The sequence below is a fragment of the Schistocerca americana genome, unplaced genomic scaffold (assembly GCF_021461395.2).
Source record: "Schistocerca americana isolate TAMUIC-IGC-003095 unplaced genomic scaffold, iqSchAmer2.1 HiC_scaffold_47, whole genome shotgun sequence".
Taxonomy (NCBI): Eukaryota; Metazoa; Arthropoda; class Insecta; order Orthoptera; family Acrididae; genus Schistocerca; species Schistocerca americana.
In genome coordinates, this window is record NW_025726203.1 from 1,572,501 (window position 1) to 1,585,000 (window position 12,500).

The 12,500-nt window shown below is 45.5% G+C and overlaps 1 non-coding gene across 1 annotated transcript in view; it reads right to left on the minus strand.

Annotated features, from left to right (window-relative positions):
* Positions 1-393, minus strand: part of LOC124584006 — a 1,910-nt gene extending 1,517 nt beyond the window's left edge. Inside the window, exon 1 of the ribosomal RNA XR_006974427.1 lies at positions 1-393. This exon is cut by the window's left edge and continues 1,517 nt beyond it. This is a non-coding gene — a ribosomal RNA (small subunit ribosomal RNA).
* Positions 394-12,500: the final 12,107 nt, after the last annotated feature.

Here is a 12,500-nt window from a genome sequence, read left to right on the forward strand (position 1 = left end):
GAACCCTGATTCCCCGTTACCCGTTACAACCATGGTAGGCGCAGAACCTACCATCGACAGTTGATAAGGCAGACATTTGAAAGATGCGTCGCCGGTACGAGGACCGTGCGATCAGCCCAAAGTTATTCAGAGTCACCAAGGCAAACGGACCGGACGAGCCGACCGATTGGTTTTGATCTAATAAAAGCGTCCCTTCCATCTCTGGTCGGGACTCTGTTTGCATGTATTAGCTCTAGAATTACCACAGTTATCCAAGTAACGTTGGTACGATCTAAGGAACCATAACTGATTTAATGAGCCATTCGCGGTTTCACCTTAATGCGGCTTGTACTGAGACATGCATGGCTTAATCTTTGAGACAAGCATATGACTACTGGCAGGATCAACCAGGGAGCTGCGTCAACTAGAGCTGAGCAGCCGGCCGCCCGGGAGTGTGTCCCGGGGGCCCACGCGAACACGCAAGCGTCCGCTCAATTATTCTGCAAACAGGAGGAGGCTGAGCTCCCCTGCACCATACACCTCGAAACCCTCTCAGGTCCCGGCGGCGCGCAGCGCCGTCCTAAGTACTTGGTCGGGTTCGAGAGAGGCGCAATCGCCCGGAGTTTGGCGAGTAGACGCTTTAGGTGCGACCACCCGTGCTCCCAACTGAGCTTGCCGCTGCCGACAGAGGCCCGGGAGCGTGCTGTCGTGGCATTGCCGGCGGGAGACAACACGCGCCACCTACGGTGACCGGCAGCTCCAACGCCAGCGCCACAGAAGGACAAAAGCCCCACTTGGGTGCCGAAGCGAACTCTCCCAGCACAGCGCACGCGCCAACACGTCCGCACAGCTGCGATACAAACCACCTGCGAGAACCGCAGAGGCGACCGAGCAGCAGACGGCGTCGCGGCGCCGAGCGCCGGGCGGCGGCGCATCCTCAGCGCACACAGTCCTCAATCGGACCAGCACACTGCAGATGTCCACCGCGCTTCGCACCGGGCCCGCGAGGACCTACTTTGGCCGCACGGCGCCGCGTGCAGGGTGCGCCGGCGCGCAGCTGCGCCGCCTGCCGCCTCCGTCGGCCGGCGCGCCTGCCACTGGCCGCCCCCACCAGCCGGCTGTAGCGCGTGCGCCCACGCACCGCGCGGCCAGCACGCCGGGAGGCCCCCCCTCACCGGCCGGGGACGGTCCCACCCAGCCACCGCCGCGTATCGCTTCACACCCAGATGCCATTCACGTTCGTGGGCATGGTGGGTATCGCTGGAACAACCGGTTGGTAGCTCAACCGATCGTCGCCATCACTGATTCACCTCTAGCGAGAACAACCGCACCACAACGGTTTACCAGTTGTTCATTTGCGTAACGTCACCAGCAAACGTAGGCGTCCATCGCCATTTGCAAATTCAACGATTGTTGCATGCCTGTGTCAGGTGTCACGACACACTATGTCTGCCCACATACACGCAACAACATGTGCACGCTTCGCGAACACGTGGAAGGTGGCCCCCGTACGTATGCGATGTCCATTGCGCGAACGACTGTCAACCGGCCTCTGTCGCATGTCGCAGATGTGGAACGCAGTGCACCATGCTATCACGGTGTGTGAGAAGAGACGACTACGTCTGACAACACGCGCCACTACATCAACAGACGGCTCATGCTGATCGCCATCCAGGGCATACCACACTGCAATCCAGCTCTTATAGGGAGACGACACGTAGCTGAGTGCACAACATTTGGACCGCATGGTTCGCCGTTGTTGGCGCAGTCGTTGTACGGTCACATGTACCACGATGTATCATTCAGTACATGAGGACCAATGTGCAGTACAGTGTGTGATTTGGACGTACAACATCAGCGGACAGTTGACACAGGCCGTACCACAGCGTAGGCTAAGTGCTTCGCCATGCGAATGCCAATGAACAACTGCAAATGCCAATGAACAACTGCAAATGCCAATGAACAACTGCAAAGGGCATTGAGCATGTACGTCCTGCTGCCATCCACATTACAGTGTATAGCTGCAAGGTGTTTAACATGAAGCGATACACTGCGGACCGGGCAGTGCGAGTAGCAAACTATGTTGCGGGGGTTGCAGTTAGGCAACACTACACTAATTTAACGCGTCGTATGACAATTACAGAGCAGGTTAAGGCCCAACGTGTGTTGGGTTAAGGCCCAACGTGTGTTGGGTTAAGGCCCAACGTGTGTTGGGTTAAGGCCCAACGTGTGTTGGGTTAAGGCCCAACGTGTGTTGGGTTAAGGCCCAACGTGTGTTGGGTTAAGGCCCAACGTGTGTTGGGTTAAGGCCCAACGTGTGTTGGGTTAAGGCCCAACGTGTGTTGGGTTAAGACCCAACGTGTGTTGGGTTAAGGCCCAACGTGTGTTGGGTTAAGGCCCAACGTGTGTTGGGTTAAGGCCCAACGTGTGTTGGGTTAAGGCCCAACGTGTGTTGGGTTAAGGCCCAACGTGTGTTGGGTTAAGGCCCAACGTGTGTTGGGTTACGGCGCAATATAGGTTACATTGCGGCGCAATATAGGTTACATTGCGGCGCAATATAGGTTACATTGCGGCGCAATATAGGTTACATTGCGGCGCAATATAGGTTACATTGAGGCGCAATATAGGTTACATTGAGGCGCAATATAGGTTACATTGAGGCGCAATATAGGTTACATTGAGGCGCAATATAGGTTACATTGAGGCGCAATATAGGTTACATTGAGGCGCAATATAGGTTACATTGAGGCGCAATATAGGTTACATTGAGGCGCAATATAGGTTACATTGAGGCGCAATATAGGTTACATTGAGGCGCAATATAGGTTAGGTTAAGGCGCAATATAGGTTAGGTTAAGGCGCAATATAGGTTAGGTTAAGGTACGACATAGGTTAGGTTAAGGTACGACATAGGTTAGGTTAAGGTACGACATAGGTTAGGTTAAGGTACGACATAGGTTAGGTTACGGTACGACATAGGTTAGGTTACGGTATGACATAGGTTAGGTTACGGTACGACATAGGTTAGGTTACGGTACGACATAGGTTAGGTTACGGTACGACATAGGTTAGGTTACGGTACGACATAGGTTAGGTTACGGTACGACATAGGTTAGGTTACGGTACGACATAGGTTAGGTTACGGTACGACATAGGTTAGGTTACGGTACGACATAGGTTAGGTTACGGTACGACATAGGTTAGGTTACGGTACGACATAGGTTAGGTTACGGTACGACATAGGTTAGGTTACGGTACGACATAGGTTAGGTTACGGTACGACATAGGTTAGGTTACGGTACGACATAGGTTAGGTTACGGTACGACATAGGTTAGGTTACGGTACGACATAGGTTAGGTTACGGTACGACATAGGTTAGGTTACGGTACGACATAGGTTAGGTTACGGTACGACATAGGTTAGGTTAAGGTACGATATAGGTTAGGTTACGGTACGATATAGGTTAGGTTACGGTACACATTGTTGTAAGGAAAGGTTTAATGGGGGGGGGGGGGGGGCGGCCGGTTTGTTGATTGTGATTATAGTAAGTGGATGCCTGCGGCATCATCTGATTTGCCACGTCAGGATGCACCTTTGGCTCATGACAGGCGGCGCTCTCATTCCATGCTTGTGGCAGACGTGTGTCTTTCATTCCTGCCATTGTTTGTGTGCTGTGAGAGGAGGCAGTATTGTGATGTTGGGTGCACCCCTGTGTAGGACATGTGTGGGTGTTGGTGGCTTGGCTGAGCAATGGTGGTTGTCGGGAGGGTGGGATATTCTGTTTTCTGAGTGGACCTCCCAGTCTGGTTATGACAGTGTGGATTGTCTAATGTGGCGGAGAGGATGCACTGGGTGTTGTTCCATGCTGGTGCTTACATATTGTCTGTGTGCGTGTTACAGGCAGAGAGTAGTGCGTGATAAGAGCGTGTGGCTGACGTGTGGTTGTGATTGTGAGCAGAGTCTTTCAGTATGTATACGGACAGTTGTATATATTATCTGTATTCTGATGGCTCTATCTATTACTAATCAGCGCCGTGTATACGTTTCATGTGGTTCCCGTCGACACTGTTGTATCTCTGTACATTAGTGACACGGCGAGCGCGCTATGTAGTTACTCGTCTCGGCAGCTTCCACCGGTGTATGGCAAATGATTATGAGCAATGAGTCTAGTCGTCAATACCGATAGTGTGACGTCACATGTCTGGGGTGGGGGACGCTGCGCCCTTCCGGTGGGTCATGGCCTAGCAAGACTCTCCCCACGCAGGGGGGCTTGGACTGTCATTAACTCTTCCGAGTAATATACTTGCCGTACGTTTTTGCGACTGCGAGTGCAACGCCCACCGGTGCCGACATGGATGGAGCGCCTCCTAGCTGACCGCTCAGAGAGCAACGCGATCGCGTCTCTAGCTCGTAACTGGTACAGCTCGCAGCTCATGTATAGGGACATTTTTTTTTTTTTTTTTTTTTTTTTTTTTTTTTTTTTTTTTTTTTTTTTTTTTTTTTTTTTTACATTTAACCACATTCGAAACCCACCGCCTTGATAACTATGGTGGGTTGTTAGCTTACTGACTTCAGTATGTCTGCAGCAAGTCATGGTCTCTTAGCCGTTGCAGATGCTCACAAATGGTTTGTTTGCGAGTAGCTGCACCGTTCCCGTCCCTAGCCACGTGGAGGCGGACCAGATCTGAGCTATTACATGCTGCATGCGTGGTTTGCTATTTCACTTACACAGTGTTATCATGTTAATAATATTTAATATAGAAAAAAATAAAACTGAATAAAAAAAAAAAATAACAAAAATATTAACGTATTGATTTATAAGAAGCAAATATACAATATAGAACTACGTAGGATATCAAGGAAATATGAAACATCGTGATTTACAAAAGAAAAGAAAAAATAAAAGCACTATTACTTCACACAAATAGAATCAGGAAGATATTTACATCTATGAGAGTTGCTTATAGGAGTTGCTTTGAAATTATAGCTTGGAATCTTGGTTAAAAACAGAAAAGCACTGTTACTTTACACAATTAGAATAAGGAAAATATTTACATCTATGAGAGTTGCTATAGGAGTTGCTTTGAGATTGTTGCTTAGAAGCTTGGTTAACACAATTACACAATTACACAATTAGAATAAGGAAAATATTTACATCTATGGGAGTTGCTATAGGAGTTGCTTTGAGACTGTAGCTTAGAAGCTTGGTTAAAAACAGGGTCACATTCCTATTACAGACTACATTGTCTACTTCAGCAAGGGCAGAGTCGCTGCCGAATTACAATTTGTTTACATACACCCTAGTCTCATTATATACTGTTTTAGAACATTTAATGTAATCCTTAATAATGTACTCATACTGGTATTAATCAAGGCCTGTCACACTCTCTTACGACTAATAAAACTGATAACATGTTAACATATAAATTTTGAGATTGGTTATTGCAGCTAGCTTCAAACAGTTACTAATATTTACACAAATTTACTGATAGTCATACAATTGGTCTTCTAATGGGTCCTGGCCCCATCTAGTTAAAGACTGCACTACAAAGATATAAAAAATTTTCATAGATATAATACATACATAAAGGGGGGAATGTGGCTCTAGGTGGTGCAAGTATATGTAAGATATAAACATAAAGGTTCTAAGCAGTACACTTATATACAACACCATACAATTGGTCTTCTAAAGGGTCCTGGCACCATCTAGTTAAAACTTCATTAAAAAGATATAAAACATTTTAATAGATATAATACGTAAAGGGGGGAATGTGGCTCTGGGTATTGCAAGTATACGTATGATATAAACACTAAGGTTCTAAGCAGTACACTTATCTACAACACCCATAACAGCTGGCACAGGCCCTTCAAAAGTAGCTACTTTATAAATTATAGTTCCTGTTCTGGGCATTACAAAAATAAAACAAATTTACTGATATTTATACAATCTTCCTTCTGTAGGGTCCTGCCACCATCTAGTTCAAATTGCATTTAAAAGATGTACAAAGAAAATTAATGATACACAAACAAAAAGGCTATCTGCAGTACAATTGTGTTTAATGTACATCACAGCAGGCACAGGCCCTTCAGGTACAGCTACTTTATGATATAGTACAATTACTAAGGGTGTAGTGGGTTTTTACGCCTTCAGACATTTCCAGATCTTTGTTTTGAGTCTGATTCAGTCCTTTCTAGTGTGGAGTTTCCCTATAGCTGACGAACCTTCATAATTAGTGCCAAGCTAGATGCTTCAATTTAGTCTCATTCTAGGTCCATTTCACTTTGTGTATCACTTTCAGAATTAGTATCAGTACTTGTTTCTGTAGTGTAATTTAGGCCTTGTGTACAATGATGTCTCTGTCTCCTACCATTGGGATTCTGCCTTCTAAAAAGGTCATACATTTCTGTAGAGACCTTGTCTGTTATGTCATTGAGTGTGTTCCATGAGTCTTGGTTACGTATTTGTTGTTTGATATGTGTGTCATCTAGAACTTGCCGTACATGCGTAAGGGTGTTACATGTAAGTGCGACATGTTCAGGGGTCCCCAGGTCCCCACAGACACACATGTCACTCTCGGCTAATCCAACACGTGTTAAATGTACTGGATACGGCCCATGACCCGTTAAAAAGTGGACCATCCCACGGCTTGGGTCCACATGTGTTAGTCTCAGCCTCTCCTCAATATCTGGAAAAAAGGAATAGACGCGACGCCCCTTTTCTGAAGAGTCCCATTCCCTTTGCCATGTTACATTACGCCATTTTTTGAGTCCCAGTCTGTCCCTGATCTCTTCCCCAGTTATCTCCCGCACCTTATCTCCTCTTCGTTTTTGAAGCCAATAGGAGGCAGCCCTATATTTTATTGTGATGTCAATGGGGTAGATTCCCATGACCACACACAGGGCTTCCGCAGATGTCGTGCTGAAAGCGCCAGTCATTCTCAGTAGCGTACTTCTCTGTCCTCTTCTAATTAGAGTTTTATTGGTTTGCAACAATAATCGGTGTGCCCAGGTACTTGCTGCAAAACATGCTATGGCCTCAAAGATTGCTATGTGATATGTCCGTAGTAGCTTTAGTGGCAGTCTGTACTGCGTCGAGTTTAATCTGGCGAGCTTGTGCATGATTTTACTGGCTTTATCTATTGTTAGTTTCATGTGTTCGCTGAAATTTTGCTTCTCATCTAAATGTAGGCCGAGGTAGCGCGTAACTTGTTTTCTCTGTATGTTAACATCGTTTAGTTTCAGAATCGGATTTCTCTGCAGCACTCCTTTGAGTAATATGTAAACTGTTTTATTTGCAGCAATATGAAGTCTGTTTTTCTTACACCAACCGTCGATTTTCATGAGGAGTTGCGTGCCGTTCTGTTCCAGTGCGGCTCGTGAGTTCGCCGACGTCAGAAGTAGAAGATCGTCAGCATAAGCCACCACCCCTCTTACACGGTGATCTTGGGCCATAATATCCAAGAGGGGCTCAAAGACGATGTCCCAAAAAATCGGGCCACATATCGAGCCTTGTGGGCAGCCTTTACTAATACGTCTCACTACCTTTCTTGTGCCTCCTCTCCACTCCACTACTCTGTTACGACAGTAGTCTAGTAGACTGTTGTATAAAGATGTAGGTAACTGGATCTCTCTGAGGCGAGCAAACAGTGATGGCCACCATAGATTGTCAAAGGCTCCAGCCACATCAATAAGTATAGCCATCACGTACTTGTCCAGAGTGCTGTTCGTAATCTGTAGTGCTTGATTGATAGCATCGTCTATGCACTTCTCCTTTCTGAAGCCATACTGGAAGGGTGTAAGGCCGGTAAGACGTCTTTGGGACTGTAGCCTATCACACAATAGCCTTTCCTGCACCTTTGCCAGTGTGTTTAATAAACATATAGGACGGTATGTTTTAGGATCCGTCGGGTCCTTGTCCTCGGACTTTTTAATAATGACCGCCTCGGCTGTTTTCCACAAATGTGGGATTCTACCTGTGCTTAAAGCATCATTAAACAATTTTGTGAGAAATGGCGTAATTTGGATAACTGCCTGTTTTATTGTTTCTGGGAAGATTTTATCTGGGCCAGGTGCTTTACCACTCTTAAGTTTTTTGATTGCTATTGCGACTTCTTCTTGTGAGAATGGCAAGGTAATTCTGTCACTTATGTAAGTTTCCTTCATTTTACGTCTGAGATCTATGTGACACTGATCATCTTGTGTGTGGTCGTCATTTGGCAGTAGTCTGCTTAAAAGATACTCAGCCGAGCTCCGCCATCCCTCCGTCATGGTGCCATCAGATTGTTTTAGTGTCGAGAGTACAGTCGGTGTCCTTAGGCGTTCTGACTGAAGTTTATACGGCTGCCCCCATATATCTTTTTGTAATTCTGTTTTAACAAAGTTTGTCCAATGATTGATCCTGGTTTTGTGTAATTCCTCTTTGTACTTATGTCTTGCATTTCTATAGAGTTGAAGCCTTATTTGTCTCTCCGGCGCCGTTTTCGCGGTCTGGTAGTGTTTACGTTTTACTCTAGATTCTCTACGCAGTCTGGTTAGTTCCGCTGACCATGGCAGCTGCTTTCCACCCTTATCATGTACCGTGGGGATACTTGCACGCTGCGCCTTCTGTAGGACACTAGTTAGAATGTGCGTCCTGTAGTCTATGCTGCCATTGACGGTTGACAAAGATGCTGCCGTGACCATATCCCTGAGTTTTGGCCAATTTGCCTTACTCATCAATAAACGCTGATGTTGAGCGTCCCTATTTTGTATGGACATAGGACGGTTTATCTCAATGATAATGGGATTATGGTCACTACATGTGGCTCGATCCATAACCTCCCAGGTATTGATGAGTGGTATAGACTTGGTGTTCGCTAGTGAGATGTCAATATTGGTTTCACCTCCGGCATGTCCACGAAAAGTTGGTGGTTGTCCTGCTTTATTTAGGACGAAAAGGTTGCATTCATTAATCACATCTGTCACTGTTTGTCCCCTCTCATCCGTTCTGCTCGAATGCCACAACGTCGACTTTGCATTTATGTCTGCCACAATTAAAAGTTTTTTGTCTTTTGAGAATTGAGCTATGTCCCTTATTTTATCAACAAAAGGTTGGATATCGTAGGAAAATTGAGCATAAATTGAGGATATTATCCATATATCTCGTCCTATGGCTATTTCGGCGGTGGCCACATGCTCAGAACATAACTGAGCAATCTTTGTGACTGCGATACTTTTATTTACTACTATTATGGCCGACTTCGCGCCAGACGTGCCAGCAACTGTTATGTAATTAGAGGGTAGCTCTGGGATCTTGCCGCCACGCAGGAGAGGTTCCTGAACACAGAGGACGTCTGCTTTTACTTCTCCCAAGAACCTGCCTAGTTCCATACTAACTGTGGAACTCCTCATACAATTCAGTTGGATCACCTTCAAGGCGGATTTTCCAGAGAAGGAAAACTCACAAGCTGTTTAGGGTCGAGGGAGACTCGTCCATGTATTCTAGCCAGATCCATAGAGATTATGTGCAGGTAATGGGAAACTCGTCTGTGGACACATAGAGGTCTGCTGGCGTGAAATTTGTTGTTTATTACAATGCACCACATTGGGTCTGAGCTTCGCCTGCCACTAGTTATTCGCTGTAGAAAACCTAACCCGTTATTTAATGTTTTATGTTTGAGCCAACTACTATTATCCGACTCTGCATCAGTAAGTTTATAAATTCTGACATGTGCTTTTCGGGGAGTTATTTTGGTGTGGTTACCGTAGCTTCCTTCTTGGTTATTGTACGTTGTTAACGGTTTCATATTCTGTACGCTCAATCTGCCTTTCGTATAGCTGTCTATATGTCGGACACTCAGGGCCCCCCCCTTTATTGCATACCCTGTTTCTGTACATACATGGTATACATCCCACTATAGTCTCCTCTTGGCACTCAAGTTGTTTATGGCCTGTTTTTGCACATTTGCCACATACTATGGGTTTTTCACAGTACCTCGGTGAGTGCCCAAGACCCCAGCATTTGGAGCATTTTTGGACAGCTACGTAATCTTCAATGTGAAGTGACTCAAACTGTATGTAGACTCTTTCTTTTTGCAAGAGAAGTAGTCTAACCCTTGGTGTTACTTCAAGAATATTATTGACAGTTCGTCTTCCCCTTACACCCTTTTTAAATTTAATTTTAACCTCATTTTGGAACTCCTCCTTGTTTATATGCTCACTGAGATTTATTTCATACAGCTCCTCTAGGAACTCTTCATCTGTAAGGGATGTTCCTACTCTGTAAACTGCAAGGAGAGGTCTGAATTTCCTAGGTTCCTCACATCTAATGTTTTGTAGGTGTGCCGTTTTTTCTATTAGCTTTTGTTTGTCCTGTTGTGTTTCGGTTTCTATTATTACTGTATTTGCTGTAGATCGTATTGCCTTAATTTTAAGCTTGTCTTGCTTGGGGTTTACACTCTGGGTGATTACCTCACGTATGGCTCTGGCATCCTGATTTGTTTCTGATTTAAAGAAGAGAGTACTTGACTGTTTGAATTTTGCCTTCTGTATATGCTCCTGTACCCTGTTTGATGGTCTTGTGCTTGTGGCAGTTACAGCCGCAAAGGACAATGGAAAGGATTTGCTTTCATTTTTAAGTTTCTGATTTTCTAACTTGAGCTCCATAATTTCGGCTTCTAGTTTTTGTATACGCTCTAACGAATCGGGAGGTGCAGCCGCCGCGAGTTCTTTACGAAGTTCCGCGTTTTCGGATCGGAGCTCCTCATTTTGACCATGCAGCCTGACTTGCCCTAGCGCTAACGCCCAGATCTTATCCCTTACTTGCGATGTGACTGTGGATGACACTTTTTTCTGCTTTAGTTCTTGCTGAAAGTCAGCTAGGATCTCGTCAACCGCCTGTATCATCCGCGATTCCATTTCAGATCTTTGCGGAATTGATTCAATGGGATATGTCCGCCTTATGGCGCCTGTGTTTCTGGCCACAGGCGTTCCATCACTACTTCGCCTGCTGTTAGACGCAATGGTGATATTTGTACCAGGTGTACAATCACCACGAGCCTTAGCGGAAGCCAGCTCTGCCCAACTGGTTCTCTCCAGTGTCCGAGTATTTCGGACAGGCAGGGGTTTTTTTTTTAAAAAAAAATTATGTGAATACCTCCCAAAGTACTAAGCAAGATACGACAGAAATAGCATACTGTGCAAGTTATAGAATTTATAATTATGAGTTAGCTTATTAGTAGTCTTACATCTATCCAAAAGAAAAGTGTAATGGTCGTAATATGTCTTATTTACGTAGGTTGGAGAAGGCAATGTGCTAACTACAGCGCAGCACGACAACCAATCGTATAACTACGTGCACTAGCAACCAGCTATTATGTGATAAATAACTAACAGCGGCCGTCATGTACAATCTGACCACTTTATAGAAAAATGTTTACCATTAACAACTGAGTATTAATTATCATAAATGCACAACAGTTGACCAAAGGCAGAATTTAATTACTGCTGTTCTCAGATAAATAAAAGATCTTGGAACATTAAGAGAAGTTTTTCAATTACATATTGTCCATTTCGTAATCTCAAAATCTTCACAGGAAACAAAACAACAGTTACTATGAAAACAAACCGTATTATGTTTTTATTTGTGTTTACTTTGAGTATTGATAGTTTATAGTTAGAAACCCTTCTTCCTGGTTTTCTTATTTCACAGGAATAGCTTGGAGTGTTACAGTTATTCTCTGTAGAAGTTGATATCACTTTCGTTGGTACTACTTAAAAGTTGTCCAAAAGGGCCTGTTTCTAGTGCACAAAGTGTTAGCTAGGTTCCCATTAAACCATCACTCAGGATTAAGGTACCACATTTATGTCACACAACAATACTAAAACCACTTCTGAAGTTCACTCGCAGATCGTTAGTGTTACTTAATAAGTTTCACTTACTTTTGTAGAGGTCCTTTTGCAATCGCTTCTTGCTACAGTTGCGAAGATACACATCCCTCACATCTGGAGTCACATTTTTCACACATGAAGAGTCGCACCAGGTGTTCGGAAGGATCGGAAGGATTCAGCTTCCTGTTGAGGTGACGTTGAATGACGGACAGCAGTGTTACAGTCTTCCTTCTAGTGCCTGCGTGGTTTACCGCATTTCACTGCGGCTCGAAGTGTTTACCGACGGAGAGCACTCAAAGCACGTCCACTAGGCCCGATGTATAGGGACAGCGGGAATGTCGCATATTGGAGATAACTCTTCATGAAACGCAAGTTATAGGGGTGGATTGCACATTGCGACTGCGGGAAAAGTCCGCCGTTCATCCGCTGGAGTTGCGAGTTGGGCGGTTGGGGTGGGGCGCCGGTGGAGTGATTGCCGGTCGACGATTTCGTGCGGCAGAGGCGCTGGCGTTGGGGTGCTGTGGCCGACAGAGGACGCAGGCTTTGTGGGTGGGGTCGAAAGATGGGCACTGTGGGCCCATCGATGTCTCAGTCGGCTTGGCGTCTCATAGATGGCGGTATCGTCGTTGCAGGACGTCATGCCGCGGGAGAC